The sequence below is a fragment of the Bidens hawaiensis genome, unplaced genomic scaffold (assembly GCF_021521415.1).
Source record: "Bidens hawaiensis isolate Kalapana, Puna unplaced genomic scaffold, B.hawaiensis_p1.1 tig00011691_1, whole genome shotgun sequence".
NCBI classification, from domain to species: Eukaryota; Viridiplantae; Streptophyta; class Magnoliopsida; order Asterales; family Asteraceae; genus Bidens; species Bidens hawaiensis.
Genome location: NW_027491924.1, coordinates 186,719 through 208,730, shown reverse-complemented (window position 1 = coordinate 208,730; position 22,012 = coordinate 186,719). Strand labels below are relative to the sequence as shown.

General features: G+C 40.3%; 1 pseudogene across 1 annotated transcript; it reads left to right on the top strand.

Annotated features, from left to right (window-relative positions):
- Window positions 1–5,665: 5,665 nt before the first annotated feature.
- Window positions 5,666–14,220, top strand: LOC143538713 (glycosyltransferase BC10-like; annotated as a pseudogene). The gene is made up of 2 exons (XR_013136302.1): window positions 5,666–6,787; window positions 13,884–14,220. The product of XR_013136302.1 is annotated as a glycosyltransferase BC10-like (transcript).
- Window positions 14,221–22,012: the final 7,792 nt, after the last annotated feature.

Below are 22,012 nucleotides of genomic sequence, written 5' to 3'. Positions count from 1 at the left end.
CTCGCCTTGTTCCTTATGATTATCCCTTTCTCATCTCTCTTACATTTAAAAACCCACTTTGTTCCAATAGCATGTTCATTATTTGGTTTTGCAACTAATTTCCATACTTCCATCTTTTCGAACTGTGCTAACTCTTCTTGCATGGCTTCGACCCACGAGCTATCCTTTAGAGCCATTTGATAATTCTTTGGTTCAATCTGGCTGATGAAGCAGGTGTACAAACATTCATTTATGATACCCGTTTCTTTAATGCTTGCGTAAACACAAGTATGCTCATTCAGACTTCTTCTTGTTTGAACACTGTCAGACAGATCACCTATCACGTTTTCCAACGGGTGATTTTTGTGAATTCCAGTAGTCGGAACCAGACCGACTTCCAGATTGTTTTCTAAATTTGTAGATAGTTCATCAATGGGTAATTGATGTTGAGAATGAAAAGGATTGAAGAATTCTTCCTCAGTAGAGGCGGCAGGAGTATCAAATGAACTTGACGAAGAAGGTTGACTTTCATCGTATCGCGGACGTTGCACAACATTTTCCTCCTCGTCATACATAATCTGTGAAGCAATTTTCTCATCAACTTCTGCAAAATCCAAGTAAGGCAAATTAAAAGATTTGAAAAGTTTATCATATTCGAAAGCTTCAGCGGGTCCCGTGCTAGGCTTTGGTGATTTGTAACTTGTAATGTCCAATCAGCAATAAGGTGTCCCACTTGATTGCATCTAAAACAACACATGTGTTCAACTTTCGTCTCAACAGTTGTTTCGGATGTTGAGGTTACATTACTACCCGTTTGTCTCACATACGGTGGGACGAATGGGTTTAGGGAAGAACTCTTTTCATCAGGCTTATATTCCTTCCCCCGTTTTAGTAATGTTACCTCTTCCTTTATCTCACTCGATTCGGATGACTTGTCCGAATTTGATGAGACAGAACTAGGAACAGAAATCTTAACATTAGGAATTGACTTAGTTGTTTCGCTTTTACTAACTTCAGGTTCTTTAGTCGAAATTTTGACTGGAACTGTCTGATTAATCTCAACATCAGCAGATTTCTGATTACTAGGATTATAGGTATAGTTATGGTTATACGGTGGTGGAACTTCAGAAAATCCAATTCCCCCTTTGTTAACTGGGGAACGTTGAACACTTACAATGTGATCAAGCATTGCTGAGGAATTTCTAAATTGTTCAATTTTTCTGTTTAGTTCCACCACTTTTACCTGGTAATCAGCAATCTGTTTATCTCTTTCAGCAATTAGTTTGGTTTTCTCTTCTAACACTTCATAACTAAGATCAATTACTTGTAATTTTTCAGCTAGACTGGCTTTAAGACTTCTGATATCTTTTTCACTAGCTTTTATTTTTACCGAGTAACTGTTTTCTCTAGTTTTAGTATAGTGATGATCTTCTTTTAACGTTTTAAATTGAGCGTCCAAACTAACAAACTGATCAGTTATTGTTTTCAATTGTTCAGACAGATTTTCACATTGTATGCAATGAAGTTCAGAACTTACCTCAGAGAGCTGATCGTTGACTTCTGCCATATATGCTTGATTTTCTCCCGTCTCCCTCTCACTTCCTTCAGTCTCGATGTTTACCAAATTAGCCTGTTCGAACACTTCCTCAACTTGCAGGTTCCAGTTGTATCCACCATTCTGTCTAAATACCATAGCCCTGTTCTCACTACCTCCCCCATTCTGTTGTACAGGTCTGTTCTGACTACGTTCGACTCTCTCATTTGTACATTCCTTGGCAAAGTGGCCATTTTGTTGACAGTTGTAACATCTAACTTTTTTTTTGTCAAACCCTGGTCTTTCTCCAACAAACTTTCTGCCTGTTTTCTTCATGAATCTTTTAACCCTTCGTACAATCATAGCCATCTGCCACTGCAGATCCATCTCTTCTAAATCATCAGCATCGATTTGATCATAGTCTTCATCCAAAGTTGCAGGGTCGACTATTTTACCTTTGATGTAGTTTTCATACGATGCAATGAAGGATGCGTAGAGTGCAAACTGCTGTTCAGCTGATTTAACACTCATGGGCATCTGTGAGTAGTTGTAGGTCGGAACGTTTGAGGGTATATTACCAGTTGTTGATTGAGGTTTTGAAGAACTACTACCTCCAGCTACGAAACATACGTCGCCATCCATATTGAGAATCACATGACCATCTCGAGTTGAGTTGGATTTTGATTCTCCCTTTGAGTAGTAGGCAGACGATTCTGATTTTAAACTTGAACTTGGAGAGACTTTCACACCATACATTCCCGGATCCTGAACCTGATCAGTTGGTGTCTCCTTTCGAACCATGTTGAGCTCAAAATTTCGTAACTTATTGACTGCTGTTTCAAGATCAATATTGGCAAATTCTTTATCCTCTCTCATTAAAACCGTATACATTTCCCATTTTGGTGGAAGAGCATCAAGAAGTTTCTCTATTATCTCATCTTCTTTGTATACAATGGAGTAATTGCTGAGCTCGGTCATCAAGTGGTAATATCTGGTGATGATATCGTCAAGGGATTCATTTTTCAGATACTTGAATACGGAGAATTGGGTTTTCAATAGCTTTGTTTTGGAAGCACGTATCCCCACATTACCTTCATATCGATTTTCAAGTGCTTCCCATAGCTCTCTAGCAGTTTTGTACTTCTTGAATGTATGAAGAATCTCTTGTGAAAGAGCCATTGTTATTGCAGCATGAGCTTTACTTTCTGCTTTATACATCTTCTTTTCCTCCTCTTCCATCTTATTGTACTTCTTAATCTGTTCACGACCCTCAAACAAGGCCGTTGGTGGAATGTATCCATCCTGTATGCACACCCACATCTTAGCATCTTGGTATTTTACATACTGTTCAAACCGATCTTTCCAAGCAACGAAATCGGTACCCTTAAGCATTTTTGGAGCCTTAGTTGCTGAACCGGCTTCAACCTCCATTTTCACCAGTTTCGTAATGTTTATTGAAGTAATCGTTGAAAGAAACACGACTCGAAAACACAACGAAAGTTTTAAATTTTTTTTTATTTTGAACAGTGATCAGATGGCGAAGTTATGCTTAACTTCGCTTAAGCTTAACTTCGCTTAAATCTTTAACTTCGCTTAACTTCAACTTCGCTTAATTGATAAGTTCGTTTAACTTCAACTTCGCTTAAATCTTTAACTTCGCTTGATACTCAACTTCGCTTGATTGATAACTTCGCTTAAACCCTACGAACAGTGGCGGCAAATTCGCCTGATGAACACAAGGTTTTTGCAGGTTTTAGTTTGACGTATTGCGAGGTATGCGAAGGTGTAATGGGTTATATTTGATGGTGGGAGATGGGTAAAACATAAAACTAGGTATTTCAACGTAAACTCGTTCCGCGAATAGTCGAACGGAACGATCTTAACACTCGTGTGATAATCCCGAACCACACAATCACGAGCAAATGCTCTGATACCAATTGTAGGTTCCCAGCCGGATCTACACAGGATTATCTCGTAATACGTAGGTGCGGAATCCCTACGTAACACGATACGAGTATAAGATGTGGAATACGTTAAAACGAACACGAACACACGTTACAATACTGATAAGACACGTTGTATTGCAACACTTCAACACGTGATATCGAATCACAATTACACGTTCTCCCTCGAACCTTTTGAAACAAGCCGTAACCTAAGCTTATAAAGACTTCGACAACTTCGCCTAACAGACTATGCGAAGTTGTCATTAACTTCGCTTCTCCACAAGTTCGCTAACAATAAATTTACTATCTATGTTACTTAACCACCAAAAGAAGTTAGTAATGATAGCAATGCGAATAGGATCTTTTCTCCTTTCTTTGTGCGAAAAAATATCATTCCAAGATCTCCAAATCACCCACCACGTTGTGAGAATAATATTGTGAATGAGCTTTTTCTTCTTGCTCAGAGTTGATAACGAATCAAGCCAAATCAGTATCCTGGAGATAGGAGATGGTTTGAATAGGCGGTCATTCAAGCCATTTTGTAATTGAGATCCACACTCTTGAAGCGATCTCACAAGTGCCAAACAAATGACCTATGTACTCCTTCGAGTTGGAATAGATAAAACGAAGAGCCGATGACATTTCAATTCCCCGACCTACCAAACTAAGACGAATATGAAGCGGATTGGAAAAGATCGGTCAACCCAATTATTAACTTCAATAGAAACAAAACGAGTTTATGGATATGTCTTCTAAGAGAAAATGTACCCATTCATGTTCAACTCCTCCCCTAATTTCTACTACTATTATGATTATTTGATTCAAGTTTCAAATGGTTTACTAAAAGCAATGATGTATTCCATTCCATTTTTGCTTTCACTTTGTTTACGCGCTATATGTGTTGTATGTTGGATTGTTGCCCATCGTAGCAAATTTTATTAAATTTATTATTTTATATTTATCAATTATCCTTCAATTAGTTAGTTTCAGTTAGTTTCGATCCACATTTGTGTCACTTTTATTGGATTATAGCAATGAAGGATTTTAGCGGCTTTTGCAAGGTTATCAGTTCAAATCATGAGCTCACCCGGCTTTTCATCCCACCGTGCGTTACACCAGAGAGTTCTGCTCTTGACACACCCCAACGACTGTCAAGTGGCAACCAACGGTATGATTTCCCGAGGAAACACCCAACTCTGTCAACTCTGACGCCAGCGTCTGCCTAGTTAAGACAACATAGTCTGCCCAGAGTGTGACAATGGCACTCTCCAAATTTGGAGAATGTGTTAGCCTATATACAAGAAAGTCGTCGTTTTAAAAAAAGCTCGCAAAACTTCGGTTTTTGTAGTATTTGAAACCGTTCGGTTTCGGTTTCCAGTTTTGGTTTCGATTTTGGTTTTTCGGTTTTTGACATTTGCTCTTGAAAAATATAGGCCGAAAATAAAGTTGGCAAAAAATAATAAATTTAGGTATAAATAATCTTCTTTATTGTAAAATAATAGACTATAGTACATTTTACCAAAAATATTTGAGTTACGTATTTAATAAATCTTATAAATATTTAATATAAAATATTAAAAAACAAAATTTAGAAAATTCGGTTCGGTTCGGTTTTTGTTACATGTAAAACCAAAACCAAATCGTGAGTTCAGTTTATAGAAAAAACATAAAAACAAACAATTGATTTTTGTTTCGGTTCGAATTTTTCGATTTCAGATTGATTTTTTTGGTTTCTTGCACACCCCTAAAGGGGACGCATTAGATTTCAAACTACGTATCTAACATACTTAACAAGAGTTTTATAATAACCTCTTGGAGGAATGATTCCAACAAGTTAATGTCACTGATAAGGGATAACACCATTATTTTGAAGTCGCAGGTAACCGATTACACTACAACCGCTCAATAAAAAAATATTTTGTATATAATAAACTAGTATGTACACGTATAATGATAGATATGTATAGTGTATATAAAGTATTATGTACACGTATCTACAAAAAAGTTGTGTTGTGCTCATCCAAACCGTTAAATCAAGGAATGATAATGTTGTGTATAACCCCAAACACATCCTCCACACCACCATCATCTTCCCAATTAATAATAATATTCACTCCACGTCATCACCACCATCTTCATCTTCTTCATCTCAATCCCAATTAATAACACCACCACACAGACACACAGTAACCAACCAACCAACCAACCAATTGAAAGAGAAGCAATGTTCAACACTCCATTCGTCCTGTTATTCGCACTCTTACTAACCCTACCACTCGTCATCCTCTTCGCATTACGTATCCCCCCGCCCAAACGCCTCACAATCTCCTTACCAGACGAGCTTGATGACCTGGCACTCTTCCGGCGAGCCGTTACATCCACCGTCCACCGTACAGGATCTATTTCACGCCTCGGCAACACCAACGCTAAACCTAAAATCGCCTTCTCATTCCTCACCAACACGGATCTTCATTTCGCTCCGGTTTGGGAAAAGTTCTTCAATCCGGTTAATAATCCGAGTAACCGGAAACTGTATAACATATACGTACACGCCGATCCGGACTCCAACGTCAAGCCTCCCGGCGGCGTGTTCGATAACCGCTTCATTCCGGCGAAGAAAACGCAACGGTCGTCTCCGACGCCGATCTCCGCCGCACGCCGCCTCCTCGCCACCGCCGTACTCGACGATCCGTTAAACGCTTACTTTGCTCTCGTCTCACAGCATTGTATTCCTCTCCACTCGTTTCATTTCATTTACAAAACTCTCTTCACTGAGTCGACTCGGTTAACTCGGAGTTCAACTCGGTTCACATTACCGAGTCGTCAACCGAGTCGACTCAGTTACATTGAGGTGTTATCAGAAGAGCCACAGCTATGGGACAGGTACATAGCGAGGGGTAAAAACGTAATGTTACCTGAGAAACCGTTTGACAAGTTTCGGATCGGGTCACAGTTTTATATATTAACGAGATCTCACTCGTTGATGATAATAAAGGACCGGAAGGTGTGGAGGAAGTTCAGGTTACTGTGTACGGACGTTGATACGTGTTATCCGGAGGAGCATTACTTTCCGACGCTGTTATCGATGGAGGATCCGAAAGGAGTGAGTATAATCTGACGAATGTGAATTGGACTGGTAGTGTGGGTGGGCATCCGTATATGTATACTCCGGATGAGGTCTCGCCGGAGTTGATTCGGAGGTTGAGAGTTTCGAACTCGAGTTTTACGTATTTGTTTGGCCGGAAGTTTTCGCTGGAGTGTTTGTTGCCGTTGATGGAGATGGCGGATAAAGTCATTTTCCGGGGATGAGGCGGTTGCGGACAAAAAGGTATGGCTTGTTCTAGCTAGTTCATTCTAATCCATAAAGTTGTAGATAATAATAATATTTTATTTATGTATCAGTGGATTATAAACCCTACTTTTGGTTGCATTTTAGGATTATATTAACATTAAAATATACATTTGAAGAGGTAGGTCCCAGCAGAGCCCAGTTGAACCCGCAAGACTCACCTTGAAGAGGGACGTCTGCGCAGAAACCAACTGGATCCGCAGGACCAACCATGCTCAGAGACGTGACGTCCTTACGCGCAGTACGCAAGCTGTTCTCGCAGGAAATGCCTCCCAATGGTGAAGTACTCTGCCTGTTCCCGCAGCTGCGGATACAAGCCATCAGGGAAGGCCACCCGCGCAGCAAGGCTACACGCACAAGGCACTTAGCTCTCAATCACTCAGTGTCACCTGAAGGAATGAGCAAAGCCGGAAACAATCCCGCACAAAGGCGGGAGGGGGAATACTCCCGCCCAAAAGCCAGTCCGTACGATACGGGAAGATCTTCTGTACTGTACCTGACGAGGTATGGGCAAAAGATCTGACTAAAGATACGACAGCTTATTGATAACAGTATGGCGAGCAGCATGCTCTTGTACTGTATGTCACTATTAGCCGCTGCCTACTCACCAACTCCTGTCATACCACGTGCATAGCCGGCAGTTGGTGGAAAAGGAATAGCACACAGCAGGCCTGGTCACTATCAGCCGCTGCCTACCCACCAACTACCAGCAGGGCACGTGCGTAGGCCACAGTTGGTAGAACAGGAATACTATTCAGCCGGCCACACCTCCTTGGAAACCTACCTTCGGCTATAAATACCCCAAATGGTATGATCATCATATCTTATCACATTATCATCATATTATACCTGATATCTGCTCTAGCAATCTCTTAATATACATTTATATTTAAAGAGCAATCTAGTCTGATTCTCACGCCGGAGGGTGGTCACAAGGAGGAACCCCCCCCCCCCTTCTCAGTGACGAGCTCACGGTCTGTTTTGCAGGTTATCAGAAGAACCATCTTTGCCGGGTCTAACCCCTCGTGGGAAACATCTATCTAACCCCAGGTTATCCGTAATCTGCCCGGGGTCCAGGTCAATAACAGGCCGATAGCCGCCAAACCCATCACCTGAACCCAAGGGAAATCCATCCAACAGGTCAGGCAGATGGGAAGGAGGCAGAGGTTGGCGATAAGCCCCATGCATACCTGAAGGATCGGCCGTCGTTGCCGATGACGGAGGAGGCATGGTAACAGCCGCCTCGGTCGCCGCTGCGGAATCCGCAGCAAAAGTAACCGCCGGCTCAGTGAAAGATGCGGTAAAAATGGCACTGACAGCCGGCGGTGACGTCATCACAGCTGGAACAGTCGGCTCAACGGAGTGAGCAACTGAACCAGCGGAAGCAGGCGCAGGCGCAGCCGCCTGGGTCGTCGCCTCAGGTAGGCTGACCAAGCCTACCGTCATGGGCGGAGGGGTACTCCTCTGCGCTCCACCCTGGAATGCGTCAACATCCACGCCTGCACAAAGAAGATAAGTATTAATGATGGAAAACTATGAAGTTAAAGATAAAAGGAAGTTTGTACTTACGGGTTTTCTTGAGCCTAAAAGTGCGGACAGGCGGGGACGAACCCGATGGAGCCGGCCTCTTTGCGCCGCTCACCGTCGTCGTCCGGGGCTCTCCGGAGGTGACAGTCGCAGCCTCCGGAGCGGTGGTCTTATCACCACCGGGGTTCCCCGCCACCTCCTCGCTCTCGGCCTCTGAGTCAGACCGAGGCACCGGATCGGCAGTGGAGGCCACCTTCTCCTTCCCCTTCCCGCCGGCAGCCTTCTTCTTCCGCACCAACGGAGGACCATCTGCGGATTCCTCATCAGAACATAAGATTAGAGGAATTCCAGCAGAGGTTTCAACATTGAGGGGTCGAGGGTTGAATACCGCCTTACCTGGCCGCCTGGCGCTCAGGATCTCGTGGCCTAGCGTGTAGACCTCCACGAACCGATCCGCCGTTTGTTCTAGGATGGGCAACTCGTTCTCGTCTAGAGCGCGAGTACCCATCCGAGCGGGACTGTCAGCCTCCCGCGGATACAGGAGCAACTGCAAGTCGTTTCCCTCTGAAATAAACAGGAAAGAAGTTAGAAGTTATTCTAAATCAACAAAAAGAAACAGAGCATACCGTAAGGAACAGAGTTCGAACCGTATTCAAGGACGATTGGGATCTTTTGCGCATCCGCATCCTTCCACACCCGGCTCATCCCGAGCATCACCATCCCGGACTCCGAAAACCGGTAAACCGGAGATTGGACTCGGGATATCTTCGAGAACCATTCCGCCTCCTGGTAGTTGGAGGCGTGAAGGCTGGGAAGTACTTGCCCATTCTTGAACTTCATGGCAAGGGGGATGGCGCGAGCGGAGATGAAAAAGAACTCACGCTTCTATGAGCGAAGACTGCGCTCGGTTGCGCTAATCTTCAAACCCTTAATCCGGGTTATCAACGTATACCACCCCTGGATGCACCTCCAAGAGTAGAAGGTCATCAGGCGGTCGACATAGGGCTCAATGCCCAGAATCCGGCACACCCACTCGAAATGGCGAACCTTGGCGATCGCCATCGGGTGCACCTCGGTCAAGTGCACACCGTGCCTCTCCAGGACACGGTACACAAACTTTGTCAATGGGAACCTAAGATTCCCATAAACAAAGAATGCAGCATATACCCCGATCTTGCCTCTGGGGGCATCATACACCGTCTGATGGGGTTCAGGAAACTCAGGCTCGAGGGACTCGAGCATGAACTTCCTGACGATGTACTGATACAGATCGACAGGCAGAGCACACTGGCACTCGCCAGCAGTACTCTTGTCATCAGCAAACACCCCAGCCTCCTGGGCTGTAAATTCGAGATCACGAGAAGACATCTTGCAGATGAAAGAAGAAAACGATTTCAAGAGAATGCTCGACTGAAAGGTGAGTATTCGCCGGAAATCGTTTTGAAGAAGAGAAGGGTGAAAGTGTGGATTACAAAGAACCCTCTCCCCCTTTATATACTAATCGCAATTAATGCGATGCATTTAATGCGGAAGAGAGAGAAATCGAAGGTGCAATGAAACTATGACACGTGGCAAAAAGCAAGCTGGCAACAGCTGTTGAAAGGACGCGTACTATTAATTTCGCGGCCACGCGCCCGAAAAATCGCGCCACGCGCCTGAAAAGGCGTCTGGAATGACCATGTACTGTCACGTCACCATAACTTCCTGCACGTCCTGACACAGTCAGAAGAAATCGTCGCACGACGTTTCAGAGGTTTGGACTGTTCTTATCCTTTCACCAACTCTTCGAATTTCAAAAAGATTCAAAAGTAAGCGGGAAAATACCTCTTACCTTGGCAACCAAGTAACCATAAGACGGATGCGGGTACAGTGTTAAGGCAAAACCCTTCACATACCTAGCACCCGCAGGGAATTGAAGCCAAGAATACCTTGGCAACCAAGTAACCGTAAGACGGATGCGGGTACAGTGTTAAGGCAAAACCCTTCACATACCTAGCACCCGCAGGGAATTGAAGCCAAGAATACCTCGGCAACCAAGTAACTATAAGACGGGTGCGGGTACAGTGTTAAGGCAAAACCCTTCACATACCTAGCACCCGCAAGGAATGGACGCCAGGCATACCTTGGAAGTAAAGTAACCGTAAGACGAGCGCGGGTACAGTGTTAAGGCAAAACCCTTCACATACCTAGCGCTCCGCAGGGAATTGAAACCAAGAAGGATCTTTTGGGCAATGCTTGCGGAAACGGGAATAGCATCCCCGCATAGCGGGAACGTCGAGAACTACATTGTTTGAAGCTCCAGGATGGAATTGGTGGTTTTAACATAATTGATCACTATGTTCAAAACTACCAAAACCTCATGGAGAATCCACACAAGTGGGACTCAACGCTCCTGACTTGCGAGGAGGTTACAGACCTACACGCATTATACCCAAAGATCAAGCAGGAAAGTCGGGAATTTCTGCAAGTGACAAGGACTTCCGCGAGAAGAATCCCCATGGAAAACCTTAAAACTAAACCCTTTTCAAAACCCTTTGCTTAAGTCCAAAAGTTCACCTCACTTTATTAAACATTCATGAGAAGAACATTGGACTGGGGGGACTTGAAGAGGTAGGTCCCAGCAGAGCCCAGTTGGACCCGCAAGACTCACCTTGAAGAGGGACGTCTGCGCAGAAACCAACTGGATCCGCAGGACCAACCATGCTCAGAGACGTGACGTCCTTACGCGCAGTACACAAGCTGTTCCCGCAGAAAATGCCTCCCAATGATGAAGTACTCTGCCTGTTCCCGCAGCTGCGGATACAAGCCATCAGGGAAGGCCACCCGCGCAGCAAGGCTACACGCACAAGGCACTTAGCTCTCAATCACTCAGTGTCACCTGAAGGAATGAGCAAAGCCGGGAACAATCCCGCACAAAGGCGGGAGGGGGAATACTCCCGCCCAAAAGCCAGTCCGTACGATACGGGAAGATCTTCTGTACTGTACCTGACGAGGTATGGGCAAAAGATCTGACTAAAGATACGACAGCTTATTGACAACAGTATGGCGAGCAGCATGCTCTTGTACTGTATGTCACTATTAGCCGCTGCCTACTCACCAACTCCTGTCATACCACGTGCATAACCGGCAGTTGGTGGAAAAGGAATAGTACACAGCAGGCCTGGTCACTATCAGCCGCTGCCTACCCACCAACTACCAGCAGGGCACGTGCGTAGGCCACAGTTGGTAGAACAGGAATACTATTCAGCCGGCCACACCTCCTTGGAAACCTACCTTCGGCTATAAATACCCCAAATGGTATGATCATCATATCTTATCACATTATCATCATATTATACCTGATATCTGCTCTAGCAATCTCTTAATATACATTTATATTTAAAGAGCAATCTAGTCTGATTCTCACGCCGGAGGGTGGTCACAAGGAGGAACCCCCCCTTCTCAGTGACGAGCTCACGGTCTGTTTTGCAGGTTATCAGAAGAACCATCTTTGCCGGGTCTAACCCCTCGTGGGAAACATCTATCTAACCCCCAGGTTATCCGTAATTTGCCCGGGGTCCGGTTAGTGTTCCTTCAACATTTTTCCAAAAATAATAGTAATAATAATAAAAAAAACATTTTTTGCGTTTGTATTTGAAATGTTTTAAAGGATCCTTATATTCAAACACCACCCCCTTGTGTGTTAAACTATATACGGTCTATATGGGGGTACGAGTCCTATAGCCCTCACATGTAGGGGTGTTGAAAACCGGATATCCCGAACTTCGGATATCTGGATCTTTCGGATTGTGGATTTCACTATCTGAATTCGTATCCGAAATTTCGGATATCTGTTCGGATAGTGAATTGGATATCCGAAAATCTGGAAAAAAACAAACAAACAAACTATATAACATAACTAACAATTTAAGAATTTGTGATAAAAGCTTTGACAAATCTGTAAATGTAACTTTAACAAGTCTTTTGAGACAAACTTGTAATTACATATCTAACCATATGTAACTAACAAATTTACATCAACTAAAAATATGAGATAGGATAGACGACTCAACGAGGGCTACGGTGATGATTGACGATGGTTGGGGTTGCGGTGTTTGACGATTAGACGATGGTTGGAGTAGCCTGGACAGGGGCGCATGATAGTTGGGGCCAGGGATCCCCTCCGTCTTTTTCCGTAGTAGTGTAAATTTACCCGTTTTTGCCCGACATTTTTTATACGTGGTGTAAATTTACCCATTTTCAACCAAAAATTTTATCCCGGTCCCCTTCATTTACGGTGTTTTTAATGTGTATTTTTGTCCGGCCCCCTCGACATCTTCATCCAAGCTTTGCCACTGAGCCTGGATGTGGTGACAGACTGACACTAACGGTAAGACGAGTACCAGAGGTGGTGCTGTGAAGGCTTGAATTGGTCGTGGATAGCTCTAGAGGCTGAGATGGAGAACTAAACTCACTGGCGGCTATGTTTTGAAACAAGGAGGGTTTCATCATATAAAATAATATTAAAAAATAATATATTTTATATATCAGATAGTTCGGAATCCGAAAAATCTCAGATTTGCTATCCGAATCCGAATTTTGGATAATTCGGATTGGTTTGAACACCCCTACTCTCATGACTAACAAATGTACAAATGACAGTTTTTTCACTCTATACGGGTCGTATAACCCTTATACGAGCTGTATAGGCTTTAAACACCTGACACTCTCAATCGCAAAGGACAAAATTTTGCACATATACGGCTTGTATAGCCCCTATATGAGTTGTATATGCGCATATGATGTCCATATAACCTATATTGTGTGAGAATAACCTATGCCTTTTAAAATTTACTCCGGTGATCTTTTACCACTAATTTTTAATTTACCTTTTAAAACAACTGATTTAATTTTTAAAAATATTACAGAGTTAGTCATAATGGATGAAAAGTGAAACAAAAATGAAACGTAAAGATGGTCTAAGTAATTTTAAAACATTAAGGATGAAGCTGTAAAAGCTAATACAAACGTAAAGGATATTCTCTGTAATTTTATCTAAATGTCACTAAATGTCACTATTTTATAAAAGGTTACTCTTAATAAACATATAGATTGTTGTTATTATTATCTTTGATTAGGCTACTGTTATAAATGGTTAGTTCTCTTTTTCATGTTTATGATATCTTAATAAAAAGCTAAAAGTATATTTATATTATATTTTAACTTAAAGGTAGATAATTACTTTTAAAGTTTTTCACAGGGAATGGGCGGGGAGAATAAAAATAATAAGAAAAAAAAATGATAGTCGGTAGAGATGATGTAGCGGTATCACATGATCACATATAAAGTCAAAATTGTTGGTCCACAGTCAAAACTTAAATCTAAAAAGACAAATTAACATTAACATCAACATCAAGAAAGGTACTACTAACGTGTCGACATAATCTTTTAGATACATTCACCTAATATCATCGTCATCATATTTTATCTGGATCAAACAAGTGGTCTTGTTTTGATTTTATATTTTTATTGGGTGTTACATAATTTAATGTAGTGAAAAATATTGTAGGTGTTTGGCTTACAGTGGAGTTTACTGGTTGAAGAAAATGATATCAAAAAGCCTAAAGGGGTGTGATGCCTTTCTTCATTTCCTACTTCTTCCGTTTGCTTTTGTGTTTGTAAATATTCTGTTCATGATGGGTGGGTCTCTTTTAATTTTATTTTGTTAATGAGTATCATATCAAGGTGATATAATATGATATGATGTAACAAAAGAGTTGCATCTTGCATATTGTCAACGACATAAAGCCTAAAGTGGTGTTATGCGTTTCTTTGTTTTTGTTTCTCCTGTTTGCTTTTGCTTTTCTTTTTGTAAATATACTCCTTTTAATGGTTGTTTTTATTTTGTTAAGCATGTTAATGTGATGTTATATAATAATTACATCTTGCATAATATTTTCAAGGACACCGGCTTCAGTAATTACGCCTGTTGGTTACGAGTAATTCAAGGTTCTAAAAGTTTCAATTTTACCGAATAATATGTTATATGTTACAATTATTCTGTTGGGAGGTATCCAAAAGGTTTCACATAAACTACCTAAAGGCTAAAGCAATACCAATCTCTTTAAATCTTTGGTTCAAAAGTAGGTGATGTGGATGGCAAAGAGCCAAGGACATATTCTTTGCCAAATTAATTTGAATGTATATGGGCTTGTTTTATGCCGAATGGATTATTATAAAACTTATGCATTATGCTTCAAATGTGTTTTACTAATGAAAAGAAAAGGAAAAACAGAAAAATGTTGTTTCCCCACTTCTCTTCGATTTTCCTTTTGAAAAAATGTAACACGCACGCATCTATATGTGAACATGGATAAAAGAGTATCTACAAAAATGTGAATGTATATAGTCATATAGAAGACTAATTACAAAGGGTAAATATCATATTCACATGTATGTACATCTGAATGTTGATAAAATAGTAGTTATTGAAAGAAATCTTTTAATTGATATGCATATATAAATGTAGAAAAAGGAAAAAATATATTGATGGGCACATGTGCATGTAGTGTACATTTATTTTAGTAACATATAAATTCTAAGATAACAAAGCTATATACATAAATATCTACTAATGTAATAAAAGAAGGGTTTTTTAAGACACGTGTCATTAACACAGCAGCCCCTTCTTTTCTTTTCGCTTTCATGATATTATGACATCTGGCATCCTCTCCTTCAAGCAGTTGTGGTTACTTTCTTTGAAAAGAAGCGTTACAGGTATCAGATGCTTCCTTTTATTTATTAATACCCCAGCATCGTGGCTGGTAACCTCTATATCTACGTTGCTTTAGTTTGAAAAAAATTAATCATTCCTTTTGTTTATGTAAAATTGGAAGAGGAATGAATCAATGTGTAAGGCCTCGTTACCGGTAGCCCTACTTTAACGTTGGATTTACTCATAAACGTAGTTCTAAATATCATAGTTAACAAAAACTTTCGCGGAATAATAAAACTTCAACCATAACATTTTACATAACCATCCAATCATGTCTTATAAAACATTCGTAGTCAATTAAAACAAAACATAGTCTTTAAAACATCACAACATTTCTTCGAGATGCCAGTATCTTCGATTTCCATGCCATGTGTCCTCAGTCACGCGAGCTGCCTAAACCTATTTGTCTGCGTGCATACTAAAAGTCAGCTATGCTGAGTGAGTTCTAGTTAATCACATAACTTACTTTTCATACACATATACGTGCCCGAAGGTACGCATTACATACATATCATGTTCATCATTCGTCCATACACATTCATATCTAACCATACATTATAAGGGGCGTTTCACCTACATACCTCGGACATTATTATTAGGGTCCGGTCACCCTTCATCCTCGGATATTATTAGGGTCCGGTCACCCTTCATCCTCGGATATTATTATTAGGGTCCGGTCACCCTTCATCCTCGGATATTATTATTAGGGTCCGGTCACCCTTCATCCTAGGATATTATTAGGGTCCGGTACCCTTTCTTCCATAGCTTCATACTATACCTGTTCTTAAATACTTTTCCTGACAATACGTGTAATCTCCGAAGAGCGTTCACGTACCATTAACATATCGTACGTACATTATGCATACATCATATATATTCATACATGCATCTTATCTTACATCATACATGGCGATCACATCTTTAGCTACCACCTGACGGTACATGCAATATCCGAAGATCGTTCACGCACCGTCAGGCAATCATCATACATAAATCATACAAGGCATACACTTACCACTTAACGGTAAGTGTATTAACTATCACATTGAGTATGCACACAGCCCCGAAAACATAACAAGGAAGTGGGGGCTAGAACTCACCTTAATGCGGTTGCGTTCACCGTTTACGGTTATTCCCTTCTTGAGCTGTGCACGACTAACTGTATAATAATTATACGTTTCAGTAAACTATCACTACACATATCGCCTTTCTAGTTTAATTATTACCCTCAACGAACGGGGGTCCGGGGGCAGCGCCCCTGGCAGCTGGGTTCTAGGGGCGGCAGCCCCTAGCGGGGTCCAAGGGGCAGAGCCCCTGGCTAGGGTTAAGCCCGGGCGGAAGCCCCTAATGAAAAATTTTATTTTCATTAACCGTCTTAACACATTTTCCATTAGCATTTTGAATCATGAATAATATGCTACTTAAAAGTTCAAGGGCTTATTTGTAATTAAATCATTCTTTTGTAAGTCCAGGGACCATTCTGTCATTCTGTTAAACTTCTAATTCGTTACTTATCCTAACGAACTGACTTGCCATGACAAACTGGTTCTTGTAACGAATTGGAACCTTTAACGAACTGGTTACTTACACGAATTGGACTTTTAACGAACTGGACTCTTAACGAATCAGTCTATGTAGCGAACCAGTCCAAGTAGCGAATTGGACCTTCTAATTAGTTATCTCCTTTAACGAACTGGTCATAACGAATCAAGGGTAATTCGTTACCCTTTTCCCTTAACGAATTGAACACGAATTGTAATCAGTTCGCTATGTTCCCATGGACGAACTAGCTAGTAATCACCTTTAATTCGCTATATTCCTGTAGCGAACTAGGGTTAGGTCAGGAATGTCAGAACATTCCCTGACATTCCCCCTTAACCTCGTACCACTTTCCGGCGTCGCCTTTCCGGCACCGTCATTGCCGGAAAGCCGCCGGAAAAACGCGATTTCGCCGGAAAAACGGGTTTTAGCTCGTTTTTCACCGTTTTTCGTCCCGTTCGATCCAGATCTTAGCTAGGGTGACCCCTAAGCTCATCATAGGTTCGGTTTATACCCGATTCCATCCGGATCTCGTGACTTAAACGGTTTAACGGTGTTTGCTCGTCGTTTCATGATTATATCTAACGGATTTAAGCTCAAACAATAAAATACTATCATTACCTCGGGTCGGTTCTCGGTTTCCTTCTTGATATCGGTTTAGAGAGAGAGAGAACTAGAGAGAGAATCTTAAGTGTGTGTTTTGGATGGTGTAAGGGATATGTGTAAATGAATTAAATGGAGGATTAAGGGTATATATATTTTTGATCATGGACTTAAGCCCATGGTCTTTCCTTCAGTCCTCCATAACCCAAGTCCATAACTCATATCTATTTACCCAACACAAGTCCATCTCGTATTCTATTCAACTAAACCGATAACGACCCGCTATAAAATAAACGAACTTTATTTTATTAACATAACCGAAAGTAGGAATGAATCAAGGTAACTAGATTGTATTAGGATTGCAGTTCATCAAATTCTTCAATCCCAAATCCACAGTCAGCACCTAGCAACTGCAGTCACGAAAGTTATCAGCAGATTTTAAGAGTTTCAACATGGTAGCACTCACTGCTGTGGCGTTTAATCCCTTTGCGAGAGAGAATATTAAATCTACTTCGGTGCTTTAATATATAATCTTGTAGATTGAAATTGTTCTTGTGATTGCGAACAACAGCTGCTCTTTCTTTGTACATTTTTCATACATATGCTATATTCTGGTTCAAAACCATGAACAACAGCTGCTCTTTCTTTGTACATTTTTCATACATATGCTATATTCTGGTTCAAAACCATTTATACAAGTCTAAATGAAGTTTTGTTTTATTCTCAAGCTTGTACATGTTTCTCATATTTTTATTTTATTTTAGAATGGCTCTTTCTGTATCTTTTAATGTTGAAGTTTAGTAATAGCATGGAATTATCCTTTTCTCAACCGTGTTGTTAACAGATTCTCATGGCCTAAATTCATGGCAGCATTGGAGTGTCTCAAAGGGATATCAAGCCTCAAAATTTATTGGTCAGAGCTTTATGTGTGGTAAAGCTTCCACACCATCTAATTTTTTAGCTTTTGACTAATATATGCTATAGTTAGGCATAAACAGACCAATTTGTGTTGTGTTTTATATATAGTGCTTCATATTTGTTACATTTTTAGAGTATACTGTGAATAATGGTTTATGTAGTTAGTGTTTGATATTTGTTACACTTTTATTTTAGAGTATATGGAGAATAAAAGAAGAAAACAAAGTGCTAGAAATGTGTGCTCAACTCTCCGGGAATTACAGAACAACAATGGTTGTTGGTCTTTGGGTACGATGTTAATCCTAAACTTGGTTTGAATCAAAAATTTTCATATCTTATACTAAACCTGCTAATATTTCTATTTGTAGACTCTTGGCAATGATTTTGACCATGTTGACTACCACACGTATCAAATCTTCTAATCCCCTTTTTGTTCATAACAAAATCTCAAATTCTAATATTATGAAGTTGGTGCTTTAGACTTTAGAGAGCATACACAACATCAAAGAAGCGCAACCCGCGTGGGAATTGGTCAACAAGTCAGCTGATGTCTAAAAGCTTGGGTAATTAAGGTTTTTTAAATTATCATGATAGCTAAATAATCAAATTTTATACAAATTTTATATTGTACTATGATGTTATGCAGGTCATTGATCTATAAAGGAAAGTATGGGTGCTCAAAAGGCTCGCAGCTCACTCGAAACTTGCTTGGAAAAGCTTGGCTCAAAATCGGCTCGTGAGTTCGTGACTCAGTAAAAATATATTTTTGTATATATATTAGTTTCTTTTTGTCACACCCCAAAACACGGCCTAGAAGTGCGACGCATATGTTGATACCACAAGTGTAAATAAATCAGAGTTATATTAGCGAAGTCTTATAAAACTTGTGGATTAAAATTGTAATATTACAAAAGACGGGATTATAAAATATCCGTTTAAGTTATAAAAGTATTACTTGTTTTATCATTACAAAACCACCATTTTATATAAGTTTATACAAAAGAGAATCCGAGCCATCCTCGGCCCAACGAATGCTGGTGAACACGCTGACGCAAAAATATTTTCTTTTACTTTATTATCCCTCGAGACTACGCCTGCCTCGGCCCAACGTGGCTTAGGAATAACAAAGTTAAATAACACATTTATAAATTCGAGCCCCTACACTAGGTCACCTCAGCAAACACCGCAGTGTTCGACTTAGTTAAGTACCCGTAAATATACACAACGGTCGTACTCCCTACAGGAGAGCGTCCTACGACCAAGGGTGGTGCGGCGTGCCCACCGCGTAGTACCACCTATGTATGGATCCAGACACACGTATACCACAGCTTGAGGGCTAGGCTTATACTCTTATTTATAACGGTTTTAGGAACACATAGTTCCTTGTAAACAATTTTCATATAACATGTTTGACTCATTTTAAAATAAGTTATAAAAGTTTGGGGGCGTATTCACCTTATCGCTTTGGGATCGGCTTCACTCACCGTCCGAGGGTCTTTCCCTTGCTATTTCGCACCTATAGTACGAGTATAACCATTTATTAGTCGGATATACAATCCGGCTTAATACTTTTAGCCTTATTTTATATCTCTACCTCGATGAACCTTTAGTTCATATATTTCTTTTACTTGAAAACCTTTAGTTTAAAAGTAAATTATAAACCTTTAGTTTATATAAAAACCCGACGTTTCTTCTTCTCTAAGAAACGTAATCTTTTTCTTTTATTATTTAAGAATACTCTTTATTACTTAAATAATAATAATTTCATAACAAAGAATATAATCATATCTACTTACACACATATATATTATCAATTCTCATATTCTTATCTCATGTTTCTTTGTTATGTTTTCTTTTCTTTTCTTTTATCGAGGTATCGAGTATAACCTCGACTTAAGGCTTAAGCCTTTAATATAATATTATATTATATTCATTTTGTCGTTACGCCTAACCTTGTTGGCGTTTCGGAAACCCTAAGAACTTGAGCAACACTCCAACACCGCTTGATCTCCTTTTGTCGTCAAACGATAACGTCAATCTTCAACACTTGTTGGCACGCTTATCGAGACTCATCGCCGTAATAACAAACACCTTCTTGGTATGTGGGTGGAGGGCGGCACACACTTCGAGGAAACGTTGGTACACAAACAAGGAAATCAGGGTACGTTTATCGAGGAAATAAGGCATGATCTTCGAGGTAAAATATAAAAGCTAGAGAGATGTTAGAGACAGAGTGGAAAGCTGATTTTTGGTGTGTGGAATAACGATCCCAACCTTGCTATTTATAGGCAAAATATTGGATCCCATCGCGGTACGCGACCGCCTCCTAGGCACCCGTCGCGTACCGCGACGTAGCCCAGGTGAATCACACAGTAGGTCTGCCACGTGGCAGACGGTGTGCCACGTGTTGACACGTAGCGGACGTCGTGCCACGTGTCGGGACACGTGGCGACTGATGTGCCACGTGTGGACACGTGGCGTGCCACGCGTCTCGCTGTCAAATACCCCATCGCGGTACGCGATGGGTCTCTCTTCTGATCCATCGCGTAGCGCGATGGGTCAGGAAAACAGAATTTTCATAATAAACCCTCGGGTTTGGAATTTGGCCATTTTAGTCCCTTTATTTTGGAAAGTTGTTATTTTGAACTCGAAATTTTCACGATGTTACACTTTTATATAGACCTCTTCGTATATGATCAATTTCAAGCCTTGAGTGCAATATTTTCAAAGCCTAATGCAAGCTATAGCAAGTTTAAAGGAGTTAACTATCCACATGTTTTTAATACATATACCATATATGCTATATTGATCTCACGGGACTTGCATACTCATTTCCGTATACAAGTTGAATATCTTGGTAGAGGAATTTAACAACAAGGGTGAATGACTATGATAAATTTTTGGTCCACGTTATCAAATGGTTTTTATTTATATATCCTAAACTTTTAGTAACATATCATGATGTAAAGTTTAGTTTTTGTACCCAACCCCGTGTAGTACACGGGTTTATAACCTATTGCATGTGTATATAAAACACTTGCAAAGTAAAATACATATTCATATGCATGGAAACTAAGACTATTTTGTCTATATTGAATTATTGATTACTAAATTTAGAGCCCGTGTAATACACGGGATTATACAAATTATAAAATTACAAGTAAAACAAAGAATTGCATAACGTATATAAAAAATGTGTTACATTTATGCTTATATATATATACAATGTATACATAAATTATTTTATTAATACCACAAAATGATCTTTTACATAAACTTAATAAATGCACGTGAAAAAATGTACCCGATAATGCTCCTTTTATTGAAATTTTCATCGACAGTATCATATATGTATAACTGAAAGAATTCAGGAAGAAGACTTTTCATACAATAGTAGTTCTGACCACCCGGCTTAAATACCTAAGAAGCGTTACCTTTATTGATATATTAGTCAATTTACAACTCATATAAGGAAAAGAAAACATTAAATTATAATGATGGATGTTTATCAATAATTATGTTTTTCTGAACTACACCATGATGACAACATAAAAAAATAAATGGGGGTTTCTCGAATTGCCATAATGACAACATAAAAGATACATGTTAATCCATTCAATTTTGTGTATATTTTCCTTAATTTGAGCATAGTATTACATTACATGTTTCTCATAAAACATTCTGATCACCATTGAATGAAAAATTAATGCTGACACAAATATTTCAAATTTAATAAAAGTTAAAAGCATTGATATGCATGAGGGTGGCATCTCGGGAGTGCTCATTATCTTTTCTTTATTTTTAATAGTCGAGGGAAAAAATAGTCAATTTGCCAAATCCCGAACCTTTTCATTATTTCCAAA